General features: G+C 49.3%; 1 long non-coding RNA gene across 1 annotated transcript; it reads left to right on the forward strand.

The window, feature by feature from the left end:
• Positions 1-1,022: 1,022 nt before the first annotated feature.
• LOC118555042 (uncharacterized) lies at positions 1,023-11,617 on the forward strand. Its single transcript, XR_013440882.1, has 4 exons — positions 1,023-1,107; positions 2,704-2,813; positions 10,268-10,367; positions 10,799-11,617. It is a non-coding gene; the product is annotated as an uncharacterized LOC118555042 (long non-coding RNA).
• Positions 11,618-19,241: the final 7,624 nt, after the last annotated feature.

The raw sequence follows: 19,241 nt of genomic DNA on the forward strand, positions 1-19,241 counted from the left end.
GCAGAGATGACACTAGGGTGATGAGTGAGTGACCCAGAGAAGCCAGCATGGTGGCATCAGATGGAAGAGCGCCAGGCTGGGGAGCAGCAGAGACCCTGCACGGGCCAAGCCTGGTGTGTGCGGAGAACAGAAATAGGGTGGGGTGATGTGTGGTCATGGGAAGCTGGAGGAGGGGTCCTGGGGGCAAGAAGGGGCCAGATCAGACTGTCAGCTTTCCGGAAAAGGGTCCCATGGGAGCTGAAAGGCAGAAATGGCTGATTATCCTTATCAGCCAGTGTGATTAAATGTCACTATGTGCCAGGGTTCTATATTTCTTGACGTTTAGTTAGGAGCCATGGCCTGCCTTTACCAGGTCGATGAGACAAATGGGGCGCTGAATTAGGTCATCACCCAGAGTGACAAGACAGAAGGGCCAGAGCTGAATGTCAACCCGGAAAGACCGAGTTCCGGATCCACACGCCTCCACGCCCCTGCGCAGTTGCCTGCAAGGCCCAGAAGAAGTCTGTGGAAGAAGTGGAACCCCTGCATGGATTTTGCCTGGTTTTCCTCCGGAGATGATTCGAGAGAAAAGAATAGATAGACAAATCTGAATCCAGCAAGGAGGGGAACAGAAGCAAGCGTGGGGAAAATGCTCCGTGTTGTTCTATATCTGATACATTCCGTTTACACTTAACCGGAGAGGGAGACACACACGCCTCAGGTGGCGTAGTGCGTAAGGCACAGAGCAGCCCCACGCAAACACAGCCGCCGGCACCCAACCAGAGATCCTAAACAGCGGGGTGCGACCTGTATGCACCCTAACGTCAGGGATGAGGTTTGGGTGTGGGCAACACCGTACTGTGCTGGGGATCTTAGCCTGAGATCATAGTGGGGACCCTGTCCCTGTCTGGGTGCAAACAACGGGGCAGGTTTCCCACTTTTTAAGTTATGGTGGAGGTGGAGTGTTACCATGAGGCTGAGAGTGTCAATAAACTGCAGCACCGAGGGGTGTTTGCAAAACCCCGTGTCACGTTCTCCTCTCAGGGTCTTCTTCCTCGGCTCACCGAATGGAGGGGAACGTGGGAGCAGCAAGACGCCACGGAGAGGGGAGCCCGAGGCCAGGACAAGGTGAGCTGCCTGGGCCTCCCTGACCCCTCTCCCTGCCTCTCCCACCTCTCTCTGCCTGCCTCCCGGGTTAAGTCGGGCTGTCTTACCTGAGAGAAGCCCCAAGGTGGGAGGTTCACAGTGGAATCTAGGAGAATTGATAGTGAGGTAGAAAAAATGAAAAGATTCTTTCAGTAGGGGCGCCTGGGTAGCTCAGTCAGTTAAGAGTGTGCTTTCAGCTCAGGTCATGATCTCAGGGTCCTGGGATCGAGTCCTACACTGGGCTCCCTGCTCATCAGGGAGTCTGCTTTTCCCTCTCCCTCTGCTCCTTACCCCACTTGTGCTCTCTCTTTCTTTCTCAAATAAGGATTCGGACAGATGCTTTCTTTAACATGAGCATATTCATAAATGCCAGCTATAAAACAAATCTTGTCCTATTACTAATATAGTCCAGCTTTACATCTGACTCTTTAGGTGAAGAATACAGTGGTAAGTTCTTTGCATATGTTTGGGGCTGTTCGAGAAGACCAGCCTCTTGACTACCAGTTTCTCTTCCTGAGCTGTGCTCCGCTCTAGGAGCGATCCCCAAATGTGCCGGATCACAGCAGTCCCCTGGGGCTCTTGGTAAAAACTTGCACTTCCAGGCCTTTCTCCGAAGATGCGGATTTAGCTGGTCTGGGTTGGTCAAGCTCCTCAGATAATTCCTGGGATTCCAATCATCAGACAAGTCTGGGAAATCCTGAATTGATCAGCGTGCTGTGACTACTGATGCTCGGTTCTGTCTGGCCGACGTGAAGTTCAAGGATGGGTCATGATCATGGCTGGCTCTTCTCCTTTGGAGCACTCACTGAGGATGTGTTCTTATTCCCGCGTAATAATTTCCTCACGAAGACCTCAGGGGCCTGAAAATGTCCCCGCTATGCATCCTTCCACACCCATCCTTATAATTCCTACTTGTTTCTTGTTTTTTGTTTTTCCCTCTCTTTGAAATTATCTCAAACCTAATATTCTTTCCATTGGGATTCAATTGGGTTTTACTTTGACTTTCCAGCTACTTCCATCATCTTCAAAAAAATAAGTTCTCCTTATTTTCTAAATTTAGAGTGCTGTAATTTATGTGACTGTTTTTGGACTTTTAAAATATTATCTCAAATACTGTACTTGATAACACCCTTAATTATGTTACATTTAATACTATCTATCTATCATCTATCTATCTATCTATCTATCTATCTATCTATCTATCTATCTATCTATCTATATTTTTTAACCATTTTGAGCCCGGGGAACCTAGCTCTCTGTCAGATGCTACTGCTTTTCAGAGACATTTTCGGTCTCTTATCAACTAATTTATCCTGGACGACCAAGGCCGAGGAGTCTAAGTATTTATAGTATGCCCAGAATATTTTGACACGCATCTGAAGCATAAGAAGTGTAAACTCAGTTGAATAAGTGCTAGATTTGCTCGTCTGAAGGAACAGTACAAGGCTCCACTACCATGTGTCATAGTACTGTGCCCTAAGGGTGTAAAGAGGGATGGGTACCCATCCTTGACAGTCTTGCGTTTTAGCTCTGGAGGTAGGACATGAACGTAAAATACAAGTAAAACATTTCTTTCAGAACAAGATTATTTGTAAACCAGATGAGAAGGATCCCCGAAGTAAAGCATACCTTCGCCGCTTGCATCAGATGTATTCTGCTTCCCTTACTAACATGGACTTCTCCAGGAGGTGAGCTCCTTTCTAAAACACATGGGGATGCCAATTTTTTTTAAGATTTTATTTATTTATTTGAGAGATTGAGCACGGGTGGGGGGAGGGGCAGAGGGAGAAGCAGGCCCTCCGCAGAGGAGGGAGCCTGATGCTGGGCTCGGTCCCAGGGCTCCCAGGACTCCAGGATCATGACCTGAGCTGAAGGCAGACGCTTAACCCACTGAGCCACCCAGGCACCCCTGGGGATGCCTATTTTAAATATGTCTTTCCACACTTGTGTTCACAGCCTTTTCACAGGTCCACGAAAGAACTGTCACTCTCCAATGTGTTGCAGATGATTTCCCAGTAAAAGAAGCATCATAAAGGCTAATCAGTAAGAAAGAAACCGACATAGTGTAGATCTACACAGTAAACCACAGTAACTCCTGTCCTTTGAGATTGTCAGGGACTGTAGGGAGTAGCCATGGAGGAGAGGGATCATTATCTTTGAGGGTTATGTAATAATTCCCTTGGGACTGGAACTTGTTAAAACGTCTTATTCACACAAACTTAAAATCCGTGTTGCTCCTGCCAAGCCCGAGTACGTCAGCAGAGCGGAGCTAACCTCACCCACGCACCAAGGGGACACGAGAGCGCGTGGCTGGGTGAGCGACGTGCCCCACACTAGACACCGGATAGGTGCGAAGTCAGAACGTGAGCAATCGCATGATGGGTGGATCAGGCAAACACGAAACCAAATATTTAAAAAAATACTGTAAGAATGGCAAAAGAGAGACCGAAGAGAGAAGTCTTTAAAACCTCTACATCATCTGCCCCGATTCGGCACCTCCCCGGGCTCTGTGTTCCAACACTGAGGGCTTTCCCAGGCACGGAGCAGATGCCCTGCGCTCAGCCCCGCGTCCACTGTTACAGGTGGGTGCTGTCACAGAGACTGGGGCTCAGGCTCCAAACGTAGCCCGCCTGGTCCGGGTCCGCTTTAGTGCTGGAGGTACCGTGGCCTGTGATCTGCTGACCCTACATCCCATGGGGAGCATCGTGGGTATTTTTACTCGCCTGTGGGAGGAGGTAGGCCTCCGTCTCCCTATTCCCTTGGGACTGAACAGGTACACGGCGTACACAGACACAGAGCTCCAGCGTCACACCTGAGAGGTAGGACGTGAACTTGGATCTTCCGGCCCGAAGTCTGTCTGGCTGTCCAGCTCCCCGAGCAAGCAGAGCCTGGTGGGAGGACCGAAGAGCGTGGCGGCAGGGAGCGGAGAAGGAGAAGCTGCTTCCTCTCTTTAGAGCCCAAGGAAGCAAGGCACTTCGGAATTAGGGGGAATTAAGATGGTGGCAACCAACTCTCAAACTGGGGGCTTTGCCAGGTGCGTGTGGATGTCTTCCGGGACACGTAACCGGGAGAGGGGGTCACAGAAGAGAGCCTGTTCTTTGAGTCAGAGGCTCTCTCGAAGTGAAGGCTCTCCTCTCTCCTGCAGAACCCCACGCACGGAGCGTGCTGCACCCCAGACCACCACGTGATGCTTCCCGTGGGGCGATTTCACAGAACGTCCAACTGGAAGAATCCTGCAGATTCTTGCAGCAAAGGAGTGACTTTCTGGTCATTTGCAGGGAAGAGTGTCTCCCTTTTAGTGGCCAATTCAGGCCCGGCTATTAGCATTTGAATCAGCCAGCCATGCTGTTTTGATTGAAGAGAGAAACCCAGCCTTTGTTGTTGCAATTTAGGGGCGTAAGTAATTTTCTGTGCTCCTTTAATCAGTTCAAACAGTCGGGGAAATGGCAATATATAGGAAAAGTGTGGTCTGGCCTCGGAAATGCAAATGTGGCTCCTGTCCCGAAGATTCCCCATGTCAGCTTCTGATCCCGCCTGTGGCAGCTCCGTGAGCTCCGGTGACCTCCCTCGGCCGGCTGTCCTTCCCATCAAAAATTGGCCGAACGTCTTCAAAATATTCTCTTTGTTTGGATTAAACCGATCCAAGTAATCACAGAAACACGCAGACGGGGGTCAGCTCCTTTTCTGTGGGCTGACCCCTGCTTCCTGCCCCTGGATGTGGCCAAGCCAAGGGTCATGTCCAAAACATCAGTGACGTTGAGGTCCCCGAGTTCCTTGGGGCACTTTATAACATGTAATTTACTCGCTTAGGAGACATCCGATTCACTTTTGTACCTAAGAAAACTGCAAAATTTTGAGTTTAAATAGATGGAAGACCAAGTTTTCCAAAATCCTGTTTGCTTTGCTTTTCTGCATTTGGTCTGCATTACATTTGCTTATCTCGTGTGTGTCTCTGTGTGTGCACGCAGCCTTGGGCGAAGACTCTGGACTCTTTGCAACGCAGTGACTAGGGAAAACCCACTTGGAAAAAAAGAATGCCTTCGCAAATTGACGCATTTGCTGCCAAGCTGGGAGCAAAGTTTCACCCGGTGTGTTGGTTTTTGCACTGATGCTTGGGCAGAGGCCTCGAACGTGTGGGGTGCATCTCAGCGCTGCAGGGCGTCAGCTCCCCGGCCAAATGGAGGGTGACGGGGTTGGCCCAATCTCCTCCCTGAGCATTGACCCAAGGCATCGGTAAACACCCCGAGGCCCCAGGCAGGGGTGCCCCAGGACCCCGCCCTCGGGTGGTGGGCTCAGGTTCCAGCCAGGGAGGGGCTGCAGAGACAGGGGCAGCAGCCTGGCCAGCTCTGCCCAGCAGAGGTGAACCTGGTGAACCAGGCTCAGCACTAACGTGCCTTCGGACGGCATGTGCGCACACCAGACCACGTTTTGTGGACTCTTCCGGCTAACATATTTGCTAGCTTCCTTTCTCCACTCCAGTCCTGTTTAGATGGCAGGCAAAGTCTGTCCTTGGAGACTGGGTTCCACGCACTCCGTTGAGCTCTTCCCTCTTGGTAGCTGACCCATCACCTCCTCCAGGAGGCATTCCAGGATGTATCTACCTCTTTCATGAGCTCCTGCCTCAGTTGGGGCTGAACTTGCCCATCCGCAAGTACATTCTTTAGCTGTTTGAGCTCCTGGTGCCTCAAAAGCCGGCACCGCATCTTCTAATTCTTGTGTACCCACCCGTGGGCCTGAGTCCTTTCCCAAGAAAAGCAATTTGTCAACAGCTGTTCCCCAGGAGCTGATAAAAGGCTGTGTTTGTTTCTACCTTGGTGTTTGCTGTATCATGTGTACAGAGACAAATGGCAGGCCGGGCCTTTAGGCACCTGCCTCATCCCAGCGTGAAGGGGCACCTGTGCGGGGGCAGCGGCTCTTGCTTCCCCTCGGCCTGCTGCCCCCCGCCCCCCCCCCCCCCCGCTCAGAGTGCCCAGGGCCTTGCTGTGGGCTTGTCCAGGGGGGCTCACCCTGGACCCTGCTTCACGAGCCTCACTGGGAGAAGCAACGGGGAAGGAAGGAAGAAGTCCCCTGGGGCCTGGCCCAAGGCCACCCTTAGTAGCCGGTGACACTGAGCAGTTCTCTTGTTGGCTCTAGAGTCTACGTCCTCGAACATACTGCAGCGACGGCCATCATTACTCCATGTTCTCACCGAGCTGTTGTGAGAACCAGTGGGGTCTGCAGTGGTCACCATGGTGTTATGGGGAGGGAGACGTCCTTGCGGCGGTCACTGTGGGGTCTGTCGTTTGACCTGGGACAGAGCCCAGGGGAGGCCACAGGTCCTCAGCCTCCAGGGCTGATGGAGGCCTGAAGGGAATTCCTTACGAGACAGCTTTCCCTCCTCTGTCCCCAAAGTCACAGGGTAGCCTGGGATGCAGGCGGGGGAGGGGACAGCACGGGGACACATGTTCATTGCTCACTAGCACTGAGAGCCAAGTGGCAGCTAGTGAGGGCCCGTGCAAGCTTCCCTGAGCACCTGTGTCACTTCATCCCCCTGACATCCCTCTGGCTGATCCGAGTTCTCATCACAGATCAGAAAACAGGCTCAGAGCTATGAGGCTGTCGTGTCCACACCCACAAACGGCCTAGCAGAAACAAGCCCCGCTCCGGGAGCCATCCCTCCAACCATCAGCTCTTCTTTGGCCCCAAACTTCCCAGACTGAGGCCCATTTTATTGCCAGACTTTCTTTTTAATTCTCTGAAGGAGTGCAAGGAAAATGCAATTTCATGGGCTATAATAATGGGTGGGGTTCATACTGAAAATCCGTATAATCTGTGTAATTCTTCCGAACACGAAAGCATGTTGCATGGGATCCGGAAGACCTTCTTCACCCACCGTTTACCTTTGTTCAAGATGAATATGAGCCAAAGACTCCGGCAAGAGAAAATATTGGGGACATTCTGACAACAGCACTGTGTGTTCAAGGAGTGCTGAGCTTGACAGCTTGCTTCTGTGTTTGCTTTTCTCTGCTTGGTGCGACCCTGAGCAGACTGCTGGAGAGGAACGGCTGGTTTGCAGATGTGGACCCAGAGGGCAGAGCTGGAGAGCTGGTCAGTGTTGTCTTGGGCTGACGCCGCACAGTGAGGCTCTGTCTCAGGTCCAGGGGGGCCATGGGCGAGGGGCCAGCACCGGGAAGCCTCCCTGCTGCGTGTTAGCAGACTCTCCAATGACAGCTCTGATGCATGCAGGAGGGCTGCCTGTAAGCAGCGGCCACCACCTAGAGTGTGGGATGAAGAAGCATGCCATTTGTACCCAACTGCATTTCCATTCTGGATCTTGATGTGGTGGCCAGAGAACAGAGAGGTCAGTTTTAGTTTTACAGGGATAAAAATATAACCTTGAGTCTGACTTAAAAACAAAGCACAGCCAAAGCAACGCTGGCCTTTCCGCTCTCTGGTTTCTCTGCCCCGTCCCTCCACCGCCAGGGCGCTGCCCAGCGAGGCCGCTACTCGGGTGGGCGATCAGCAAGATGAGCTCCCGGAGTATGATGGGGGACGTAATGGTATTTCTTGGCAATAAGGAACTCTCTCCTAAAATATCAAGTAGTATGCAATGAAAAAAATTAAAATATGAATAAATAAACCTCTTAATGATCCTTCTAGTCCAACTTTACAAAGTTCTGTTTTAAAAGTTATTGCTCATATTCTGACGTTAATGAAGATGGCAACAACAAAAGCTGAAGGTCACGTTTGCTTCCCAAAGCTGAATTACCTGATCCCAAGTGGACACGGGCTACGTGGAGTGTGGCCAGGGCCCAGGGTCAGGAGGACAGGGGACGTGGGGCCACCTGGACAGCACGGCCCACCGCCCACAGCACTGCCCACCCTCTGCTTCCTGAAAGGCGACAGCCCAGCTGGTAAAACAGAAGATCCCAATCAGAAAACCAGAGGACACCGAGCAGCCCAGTGTGGCATGTGAATGGTCTAGAAAAATGCCAGAAAGGATAAATATTGCAAAAATCCCAAGCTGCAGATTTTGAGAATTGGACAGTGACAGGGTAAAAGGAATTGAGAGCTAGGAGTGCCAGATCGAGTGTGGCAGGCTCCCACGCTAGATGTCAGCCTGAGCCCACTTTCCCGGGAAGCCTTGCAGCGGGGCCCCGTCCGAGGCTGGGTGCTGTGCTGTCCCTCCCACCGAGCGATGTCCGCCCTCCGGCCACAGATGGGCTCTTTGCTTGTCTGTCTACCCCTCCCCAAATGCCCCCGCCCAGTTGGAAACCCAGTGACGGGGGGAGGGGGGCACACACCGGCTGTCTTGCTCACCACAGTGCCCCCCGCTCCTGGTTCACTCACTGGCAAACAGCAGGAGCTCAGTTAATTTTTCTTGAAAGAATGAATGAGCTCCTTCTGGTTCAGTTTTCTGTCTGTGTCTATGTAGTGCCCACCGCCCTTCTCGCTCCGAGGCAGGATGGCATCATGGGCATTCCCGGTGCTGATTTGACTGCTGTCTGCCCCGTCCACCTTTGTCAGCCTGGCCTTGCTTTCCTCCTTGTGTCGTTTTGTACAGTGGTTATAGGGGAACCTACTGTAGGGTTGTGAGGACTCAGCTGAGTAAGGTCGATAAGGTGCTTTACGTCCACCTAGCACGTGCCACCAGCTCTCTGACGCTGAGCTCTTTGTACAAGCCGAGCTCCACATCCCCAGGTAATGCAGGGAGCCGTCGTAGAGAGCATCCAGTATGTGGTGGAGTACGTGCTCCTTTGCCTGGCACCCTACATCCGTTCCCATTGACCAGGTCTGCCAGCAGAAGCAGCATCGGCCAGCCTGCCTCTTACCAGGGAGAAACACAGTTGCAGCCCGGCCTCTGGTTAGGTTCAGTGGTGTTTGTGGGGCAGGTGTTTTTAGTGGTATCATTCTGATGTGGCATGGGAAAGCCTTCAGGACGAGGCACCTGGAGGCAGTCTCTCACTACCTTGCAATCTTGTCAACATCCACTTTTTTTTTTCGGAGTCCTTACAAAGTTACTATTTTAATAAATAATGCACCTTGCACTTTAAAGTGTAACCATCATACTCTTTCACCATAAAGATGAAGCTTAGCCCAGAGGCAGGTGGTTTTTAGAAAGCCTGAGAAATCTGGCACACACTCATTGCTGGCCGATGGCTGGTAAGGAGTTGGGCGTTCCTCTTAATTCCAGTTGACTCTGTCACAGATGGCGTTCTTCTGGGCACCCAGGTATAAACCCATAACTGAAGACAGGACAGGATCATCTCACACCCGTTGTCCTCTGATCTCTGTTTCCTGGGTTGTCCTCAAATTCTACTAAATTATAGATGCTTTACGGATGTTACCTTCAGGCCAACACATAGAGCAGGTGTACGCTCTTGAGCCATTTTGTCGTTTGGATTTTCATGCAAGTTGCAACAGAGATTTTTTTTTCTGCACACACACACGAGCACATGCACGCACCCACACTCTTGTTAATAGTGATTTGTTTTCATTTCTCTGGTAATTGGTTTTGGTGAATATTAGTGTGTTTTGTTAGAAGCAGATACAGTTTTATTTAGCCAATATCTGTGGCTCTCAAAACATTTTCCGAAGCAGAATTGTTGAGTATAAAATGCTGATACAAAATTTATATGCTTTATTTCCAAAATTTTGAAGAATGTTTCCATGATTTCCCCAGTGATCGTAATTTCCAATCTGAGATATAATAGCCTTATGGATTCATATGATCAAAAAAAGAGGCATAGATATTGACAAGTGTGAACATACACACAATAAAAAATTTACAAGTGAAACAGTCCTCAGAGAGCCACTGAATGGGGAAATCTATTGGCAAGTGTTAGTAGGTTGTAGTGTTTAACGTAAGATTTATAAACTTGGGGGTGGTGGTTAAAATGCTTAAAATATATTGTATATGATTATGTACCTATGATTTTTCTTGGAGAAAGGATTCATAGTGTTTTTTTTTTTAATTAAGGTTTTAAAGGGGGTCTTTGATCCAAAAATGTTTGATGTTATGAAGTTCAATGAAGTGGAAAAGATCTTATATTTGCAGAAAATAATGTGCATTGGCATTAATACCATTTTTAGATTTGCGTGGAGACAAAAATAATTTAAATATAGCTTTCAAGTCTCTCTGTCTCTTTCTCGTTTCCTTTAGGATTAAGCTTCCAGAACACAAAAGGGGTGAGCCTGCTCCTCCCAGGATGACCACAGTACCTCTGACTCTGGAACAAGCGATTCAAACTCACCACGTTGTGGTTGGCTCCTGTCTTTTCTCTGCCCAGGGGGTTAGATGACATAGAGCCCCAGGAAAGCAAAGGAAAGTTAAGAGTGGGAAGGAAAAAAGGAGATGTTGGAGGATGGGAGGTTGTGGTCAAAGCAGGATGCTGAGCAGGATTTCTGAGTCTGAGCAGCTCTGGGCAATGCCCAGAGGCAAGAGAGTGAACACCTGCCCTGGGTGGAGTAGGGGCAAAAGTCACAGGGATTTTGGTGCTGAGAATTAGATGGGTCAGCAGCCTGAAGAGAGGAGAGTCCCAGGATCATAGCAGGAGTGGCGTGGTGGTGGTGGTAAATTGTTTCTTAACTCCTTGGTGAATAAGAAAAATGGCCAAGAATTAGGGTTCTAAGAGGCAGTAGGTACACTTGGCTTTTGGAGTTTATATATAGTTTTCCCTTTCCTTCATTCCAGGAGGCCAGGACAGCAAGACGATATTGGACCAACTATGTGGACCAGGAATGAGACTAGCATCTTGCCATGATGGAAAGGATGAAGAAATGTTGAAATTCTCAAACAATTAAATGGTAGATTTGTTTCTTTAATTCAAAGTTATGATAGGCAACAATAGCATCATCAACTAAATCATATATTCATTATAAATGTGACATTGTTCATACAGAAACCCAGAACCATGAATGAGAACAAATAGAAAAAAGAGTCAGCAGAATATGACTCACAGAGGGTCGAGATAACAGAAATGAAAAGATGAAGAAAATACCTAAGTATGATTTATATGTTTAAATTTTAGAAGGAATTTTTAAATTATGAGTAAGCATTAGGAGACTCTTAAAATAAATCAAAAGTGTTTGAAAAAGAATGAAATAGAGCCTTTAGAGTGGAAAATTAATAAATATAAAAATAATGAAGGGGTTAAAGAATAGGTTCGACATGCCTGAAGATAGTGAACTATATAGATCAAGACGGATTATCCAAAATACAGCACAGAGAAACAAAGCAATGGAATATATAACAGAGAGGTCAAAGGAAGCAGAAGCTCTAGTAAGAAAATCCAACATACGTTTAATTATAGCTCCAGTAGGAATAATTGAGAGAATGGGGAAGAAGCATATATCAATGAAGAAATTTTAAAATTCCAGAGTAGATGAAAGAAACCAATCCTTAGATTTAGGGATCCCAAGGAATCATAAGAACAATACATAAAAAGAACAGCGAATGTAAAATGAAGTTCTTTAAAGAAGCCAGGGAGAAAATACGGATCATTACAAAGGAATAACAATTAGAAAAACAGATGACATCTCAATAGTAACATTGAATAAATTCTTGTAAATTATTTTAGTGAGAAGAAATAGAAAATTTAAATAGTCCTAGTTATTGAATACATAATTTCCAAAACCTTCTAACAAAGAAAATGAGAAAACTCTAGGCCCCTATGATTTCCCTGGTGCATTCTCCAAATACTTAAGTAAGGAATAATGTCACCATTCATATGTGAGCTCTCCAGAAAATGAGAAAGGAAGGCACATCTCTCAACTCTTTTTGTGAACCCAGCATAACCTAGAAGGCTGTTCTCATTCAAGAATGTAGCTGTAAAAGTCCTAAGCAAAATCTTAACAAGTTAACCCCAGTAATATAGAGTTCATTTCAATAACTTCTGCTCTAATAAAAATTATTGCAATTGATGAGTAAAAAGGAAATTACTCAATTTGTTAGTGTACCTAAAAATGTATTTGTAAAAAAATGTACTTAATGGTGAAATATAGAAACCTTTCTGAAGTTGGGAGCAATTGAAGGATGCCTGTTCTTTTCATTTCTATTCAAGACTCTTCTGGAAGTTTGGCCAGTATTATAAGCAAGAAAAAGAAAAAAGAAGCTACAACATTTACAAAAGATACAAAACTACTTTTTGTAATAGAAAAATCCCAAAGAACATAACAAGGCAAGAAGGTACCATACGTTTCTGGAAAATGGTTAACTTTAAAAGGGAGAGAGGGGCTCTTGATGGGGAAGGGAACTTGGATGCTGGAAATGGGCTATTTCTTGACCTGGGTGGTGGTTACTAAGTGTTTGCTTTATAATGAGATTCTGTATGAGATTTATATGAAATTTTATAATGGGATAAGTGTCTACATAAAAATTATAAAAATTTTATAAAATAGTTTTTTAAAGATTACATTTATGGTAACAATCAAAATTATCTATGAGTTAATTTGGAAAAAAATGTGTAAGCCCTTTATGAAAAAAAATCATAAAACATCGAGAGACATTAAAAAAGACCTGTGCTCTTGAATAGAAATACCACATATTTAAATGGTGTGAGTTCTCCTCAATCTGATTTTTAGATTTAATGCAATTTCAGTAATTTTTCATGGAATTTGACAAACTAATTCTGCAGTTATCATAGAGGAGCTACTGGCTGGAACAGGTAGGACACACTGGGAACAGAAGGTGGTAAGGTGGGGCTTGTTCTACAAGATCTCAGACCCTGATTTACTATAGCAATTTAAATGGCACTTTTTTGGTTCAAGGGTGGATAAAAGCATCCGTGAATTAGAATAGGGAGAGCCTAGCATAAAAAATCAGACTCCAAAATCAGATGCATAATGGAAGCTGCATAGCAGATTTGTTGCTGATCTTTGGTGAGACAGTGGATGATTTAGCAAACGGTGCTTGGACGATTGGTTTTCCCCATTGAGACTGGATCTCTGCCTCATCTCATGCACAGAAGTCAATTCTATGTGGATTAAAGTCCTAAACGTAAAACGACAGGACTATGAAACTTTAAGAATATAGGAGGCTATCTTGGGGATAGGAGTGGCTCTCTTAAACAAAGGCACAAAGACAGTAAAATGGAAAGAACAGGGTGATAAATTTGACCATGTTGAAATGGAGATTTTCTTTTCACAAAAAGACATCATCAAGGACGGGAATAGTCTAGTCACAGAGTGGGAGAATGTTTGCTGTTCATAACATCGACAAATGATTGGTACCGACATTTAAAAAGAACTCCTGTAATTGAATATAAAAAAGAAGATTCAACAGGATACTCAAAATCCTTAGTAATCAGGAAAATGCAATTTGAAACCATAACATTCTTTTTAAACCTAACAGGAAAAATGATAAAATCTGATGATATCCATTGTTGGGCAAGCTGCAAAGCGAGTGGAAACTCACTCACTGCAGGTGGCATATACAATTGGTGTAACCTCTTTGGAAAACAATTCAGATCTTCTGGAAATACTGAAGGAAGACATTACCCAGAAATTCCCTTTCTAGGCTTATAACCCAGCTATGGAAATTCTTGCACCAGAGCATTAAAAGATACGTATAAGAATTTCCTCATGAACTCATGAGACCAACAGGGAAATTTGAACACTGACTAGATTTTTTTAAAAAGATTTATTTATTTATTTTAGAGAGAGAGAGAGAACAAGCAGGAGGGGCTGGGAGAGAGGGGGAGAGAGTGAATCTCAAGCAGACTCCATGCTGAGCACAGAGCCCAACACTGGACTCTATCCCAGGACCCTGAGATCATGACCTGAGCTGAAACCAAAAGTCAGACGCTTAACTGACTGCACCACCCACGCGCCCTAAACACTGACTAGATTTTTGATGATATTAAGGAATTCTTTTTTAGGTTTGATAATGGTATTAGTATGGTTAGCTTCACCCAAAAAGAATCCTCTCTTTAAGGGATACATACTGCAGTATTTCTTTTATGGATGAGGCCCTGACATCTGGGATTGCCCTCAGAGTGAGCTGTAGGTGGAGGAGATGGGGTGACGGGTCAGACGAAACAAGACTGCCCACAAGTGTGTCCTGTTGCTGCTGGGTCATGAATCCATGAAGGTTCGCCATAGGATTTACTCTCTAGGCATCTACTGAGCTGGTTTGCTCAGCCTCAGCGCTGGTCCGCATCACCACACCATCATCGGGAATGTGATGGAGCCACGAGATACCTGGGTCCACGTAGTGAGGGTCTTCCACCCAAGTGAGCTGACCTGCCCCATTTCCTTTCCTTTGTTTCTCACGGTGTGTCTCTAGTTGATTTCGTTGAACCCTGTGATTTGAGCCTCTTCATTTGGTCTGTGAGTCCTTCTGTTCTGTGATTCCTGCAACAGCCTTCCTGGTCGTGAACTTGAAGGCTATCTCTGTAACAGAGTCATTTCCCAGCGTGCCAGCACTGGAACCCCGCTGTCTACAAGTACCTGGGGCTAGGGAGGGACATGGGAGAGGGGTTTATCTGGACTACTGTGTTGAGAACAGACTATAGGGGCAAGATGCTCGTGCATGGCCAAATGGATAGGGAAGCCAAAGGCACGTAAAGAATTTGCCAGATTGGGTCTAGTAGTTTAAGCCAAGGATTATGGCAAATAGTTGATCAGTGGTTCGATACGCTTGTCACATTTTTTGTAATGGAAGGTGTTTCCGCAAGCACACTTTTTATAATGATACTGCTCCGCACGTTGCAGTCCTGTAGATCTCAATCTTCTGCTAGTCTGCTAGTCTGTTAATTGGAGTGCTTGTTTTCCAAAGACTCAAGAAACAAGTTGTGGTCCTGTATTGGGCACCGAGCCCATCGATTTTAGGAGGACCTTTGCCTCCTCAGTGTACAACTGAAAATGGCACTGATTCAGAACGGCATCTTATTAGCCTTCCCAGATCTTTCCTTGGAACCAGCGTATCTGTGTTATAAATGGTGACAGAAACTCGGGCTACAGGCTACAGGTGTCAGATGATTTTCTCATTTGAAGGCCACGATTTACCTGATCTTTAATCCCATTCTCTGGCCAACTAGCCAACTGATGACTCGCATTATTGCCTGTTGTAAAAAAATAACAAGATTCCCACATATTTAAGTTTTAATTGGGTTTTTAAGTTTAAACACAATTTTGTTTTGCCCGGGATGCGAGAAATCCATGACAGCATATAGCCTGAACTCAAACCTTGGCAGAGAGCTCTATACGAGCTTCCTTCACGACCTTCAACCTCCCGAACCCCTCCCAGGCCCCGGTGAAGGAGGTCTCATAGTAGCATGGCGTTTGCAAAAACCTTCCTCTGGGGTTAATGATGATGGTGGGAAGCTGGGCAGCAAGTGGACAAGCATAGACTGAGTTAGTAAAAGACCAAGGAACATGACTTGAGTTTTCCTACTCCTGTTTTGGAATCACTGTAGTCCACTCGCATCACTTGGCTTTCTCGCTGTGTGACCCTGGGGAACTTCTCTACCTCTCGGGTCTACATTTACTTTACTATGGAAAGTTTCAGAGGGGGAGGAGATTAGCACAGACTTCCATAGGGTTCTGTGGAAGGGTGATGAGGAGCAAGTATTCAGCCGTAAGCTCTAGTCGGCTTTTGCTCTTCCCTCTAGTTTCCAACCTCTCTCACTGGATGGTGAATTGTTTAAGGGATGAGATTTTCCTTCCTCCTAGCATATTGTCATCCTTCATATGATTAAAGTTTGTTTCAGATTTCAAAAGTATTTAAGCCAACCTGTTCCCTTCCCCAAACACACACACACCAGGTCTCCTCTAGGCCTGGCTGAGCGCATGTGGTGGGCGAGGGGAGGAAGGTGCCTTTGTTCCCACTCGCATGTGCAGAAGCTGGTCTAGTGGAAACTAGGTGGGTTTAGAAGAAGAGAAGTCAGAAATCCAGCTGCCGCTCCGTTGTTTGTCTGTCTGCGGGCCTTAGCTGCCTGAGCATATGAGCCAGGCCCTCGGCCCCGGCAGGGCTGCTGCTGTCCGGAGGGTGCTGTGGACCATTCCTTGTGTGCAAGAGGCCTCAGCTCCCGCGGTTGAGCCGGGGCTTGGGCTGGCAGTAGCCCATCGGCTGTGTGAGTTCGGTTGTACGCAGAACGTGCCAATTCTCACTTCCAAATGGACCACTGCTCGAGGATCTCTCCTCACAGCCCTGCTCAGCCCTCCTGTGGCCCTGTTTTTAGCATCAGTCTGGTACCTGATATGTGGGGAGCTCCTATCTTAGCTCCTCCCTCCCCATCCTTCCAACCAGACACGGGGGAGCCAGGCCGGCTCCCCTCGGGCACTTCCGTCCTCTGTCCTCTCCAGTGGGCCCCGCCCGGCCCCAGCTGCAGCCTGCCTGGCTCTGCCTTTGTCTTCTCTCTCCTGCCCCCAGATTAGCCACCCCCAAACCATTCTTGTAATTTGATCGCTGTCTCAGTCTTTGTTGTTCATTTTTTGTCTTCATCTGTGTATTTATGGGAATTTCTATAGGACCCCCCTGAAAGTGCCCCACTCGTTTCCAGGCTACCCTGCAGACCTTCTCAGGATCTTCCCAACTATCCTTGAAGATGCTGAAAGCCCACCCCCTTCAAGCAGTCTGCTCAGGGCCTCACCCCCCTACCTCCCGGCCCACTGCCCCCTTTCACTTCCCATATCTCACACTTAGCACGTCTGTCTCAACACAGAATGTCCTGCCGGCTTGGCCTTCCTAGATCGGGGACTCTGTCTTTGAATCTCTGCTGTCACGAAAAGGCCACTCTCTCCTAGCTGCTGTTCTCATCTTGGCCCCAGAATCTCTCGATCGGGATCTCTATCCCGATGCTCTCTGCCTTGTCGGGTCTCCGTGTCTCCACATGTCCTCAAATCCCACGTGCAGCCTTGCTGCTTCTCGCTGGCTTCTTCCACAGAAAGCGCGGTCTGCCCTCCGCTCCCGGGCCCGGAACGGCCCTGTCCCCGGCCCGCACCCCCAGGCTGCCTCTGCTCCCTCAGACAGACGTCAGGTCTGTGAGCTCTGAGCCCCGGCCGCTGCACCAGCCCTCGTCGGAGCAACGATCACAACCCCGCAGGATTCGGCCCTAAGGTCCGCCCTTCCTGCTGACGAGCGATGATGGAAATCAGGGCTGGCCAGGCGTGGGTCCTTCCCAGGGAATAGATTTGAGACCTCATACGTCATTTGGTACCAAAATGGGGTTTTCCAAAATGTAGGTGTAGGTATAGAGAAGATACAAAGAAAGGAGCGAGACGGTCCCACGGTGCTATGCGTATAATCATCACCTCGATATTAAGTGGAGTCTCCCGTCAGGATTTGCGGGGTAATTTTAAGCCTGGAGGGAGGCTCCTTCCCCTTCACACTCACTGCTTCCTCTGGAAGAGTTAACTTCTGTTCGTTCTTTGGGCCTCATTTTATACACAGCGTCCACAGGGGCTCCCCCGTAACGTCTCTGAGACAACTGACTGCACCCACGCGTGTGCGCCTGAAGAAAGACCAGGCTCGTGCATTTTAGTGAGTGTTGGCTGACGGGGCGGCCTGCGTCGTGACGATGCTCCCGAGCGTGTGTCCAGGTGGATCTGGGGACAGTGGCCCCTGCTCCTCCTGGACACACCCTCCAGGCTGCATTTCAGTTTTGCCAGCGGGGACCCGTCGAGTCCCCAGCACAGGCTGAGACCTGGCGTCGCGGTGAGTGGTCGGAGCCTGCATCTCGCCTGTCTTCGGGGCGTGACGGCGTCCGCCGCAGCGGGGACCACGGAGAGCCGGCCACGGGCCGCCCTGTGCGGGGCAAGTGAGCGGGGTAAGGGGATCACGTGAGGCCAAGAGCCGAGGCCGGAGGGTGATGGGATTATCTGTAGGGATCCGAGGAGAAGCGGCCCCGGGGCAGAGGGAACTACTGGAAGCAGACGATAAATCCAGAAGCCTGCTGGACCTTCTCGGTGAGGCCCCGAAAGCCGTGGCCCCTGGGGAGCAGGAGCAGAGCCTCGAGGAGCGGGAGGCCCGCAGAGGCCAGTGCGGCCAGGACCGGGGACCTGGGGGAGGGAGGGCCGCGCAGAGGTGAGCTCTCTGTCCCACGCAGTAGAATCAAGGGCCACGGAGGCCGGTGGACACGTCACAAGCCACTTACTGTGTGCAGAGAGGCCCGGGGCCACAGCCGCGGGAGCACGCAGGCGAACGGAGCAGGCGTGGGGCCGGGGGGCCGCAGGGAGCCCCGAGGAAGACCCGACGACGGCGACACCCACGGCAATCGGGCCACGGCCGGCCGGACCGTGGAAGGGCTCCGGCTGCGTTCAAGGGAGGTCAGGAAACGGGACCCCACTTCCACACCATGAAGAAGCCCGCGCCCCAGGGCTGGACGACACGAGGTGTCCGCACGGGACACGCTGCAGCTCCCCGCCCCAGCAGGGGACAGCCCGGCCGCGCCCCGAGCTCGCCTCTGCCGCCTGGACGCCGGAGGGCCGGCAGCCGCTGTTCGGGGTCGGAAGGCCCGGGTCGGCCCAGGCGTGAGCCTCTCGCCCCGCGTGTCTGTTTGCTTTTCATGTGTCAACTGTCAGGAAACCATGCGCCGTCCCGTGCCACACGGAGCATCTAGTGAGGGGGGACCCGGCTTCCGGGCTCTCTGCAGCTGACAGTCAGCGGGCCGCGGCTGAGGGGGTGCCCACCGCTGAGGGGGTGCTCGCTGCTGAGGGGTGCCCGCCTCTGAGGGGGTACCTGCTGCTGAGGGGGTGCTCCCTGCTGAGGGGGTGCCTGCTGCTGAGGGGGTGCCCGCCGCTGAGGGGTGCCCACCGCTGAGGGGTGCCCGCCGCGGAGGAGGCCGTGTGGCGCCTGCTTGACGGCCTGGCGCAGGGCCCCGGAGCTCAGGGAAGGCAGGACTGTGTGTTTGCCGCAAACCAGAGGCACCCCAAGGAACCCAACGGCCTTGAAAACATGTTAAGGGTGAAGAGTCCAAAGAATTACGTGACGCAGCTTTAAAACCGATACTAAAATGAACTGGGTTTCATTCAATGGGAGACAAACCGACCAACTGGTGACAGAAATGACTTGCTAGGAAGCGCCCTTCCTTCATGGTCTTCGTTTTAGGACTTGCCGACGCCTTTGGCAGCTCGGCTTCCCGGGGTGGGAGACTGAGCTCGGTAGAAGGACAAAACGAACAAAGGCGAGGAAAACC

The sequence above is a fragment of the Halichoerus grypus genome, chromosome 9 (assembly GCF_964656455.1).
Source record: "Halichoerus grypus chromosome 9, mHalGry1.hap1.1, whole genome shotgun sequence".
Taxonomy (NCBI): domain Eukaryota; kingdom Metazoa; phylum Chordata; class Mammalia; order Carnivora; family Phocidae; genus Halichoerus; species Halichoerus grypus.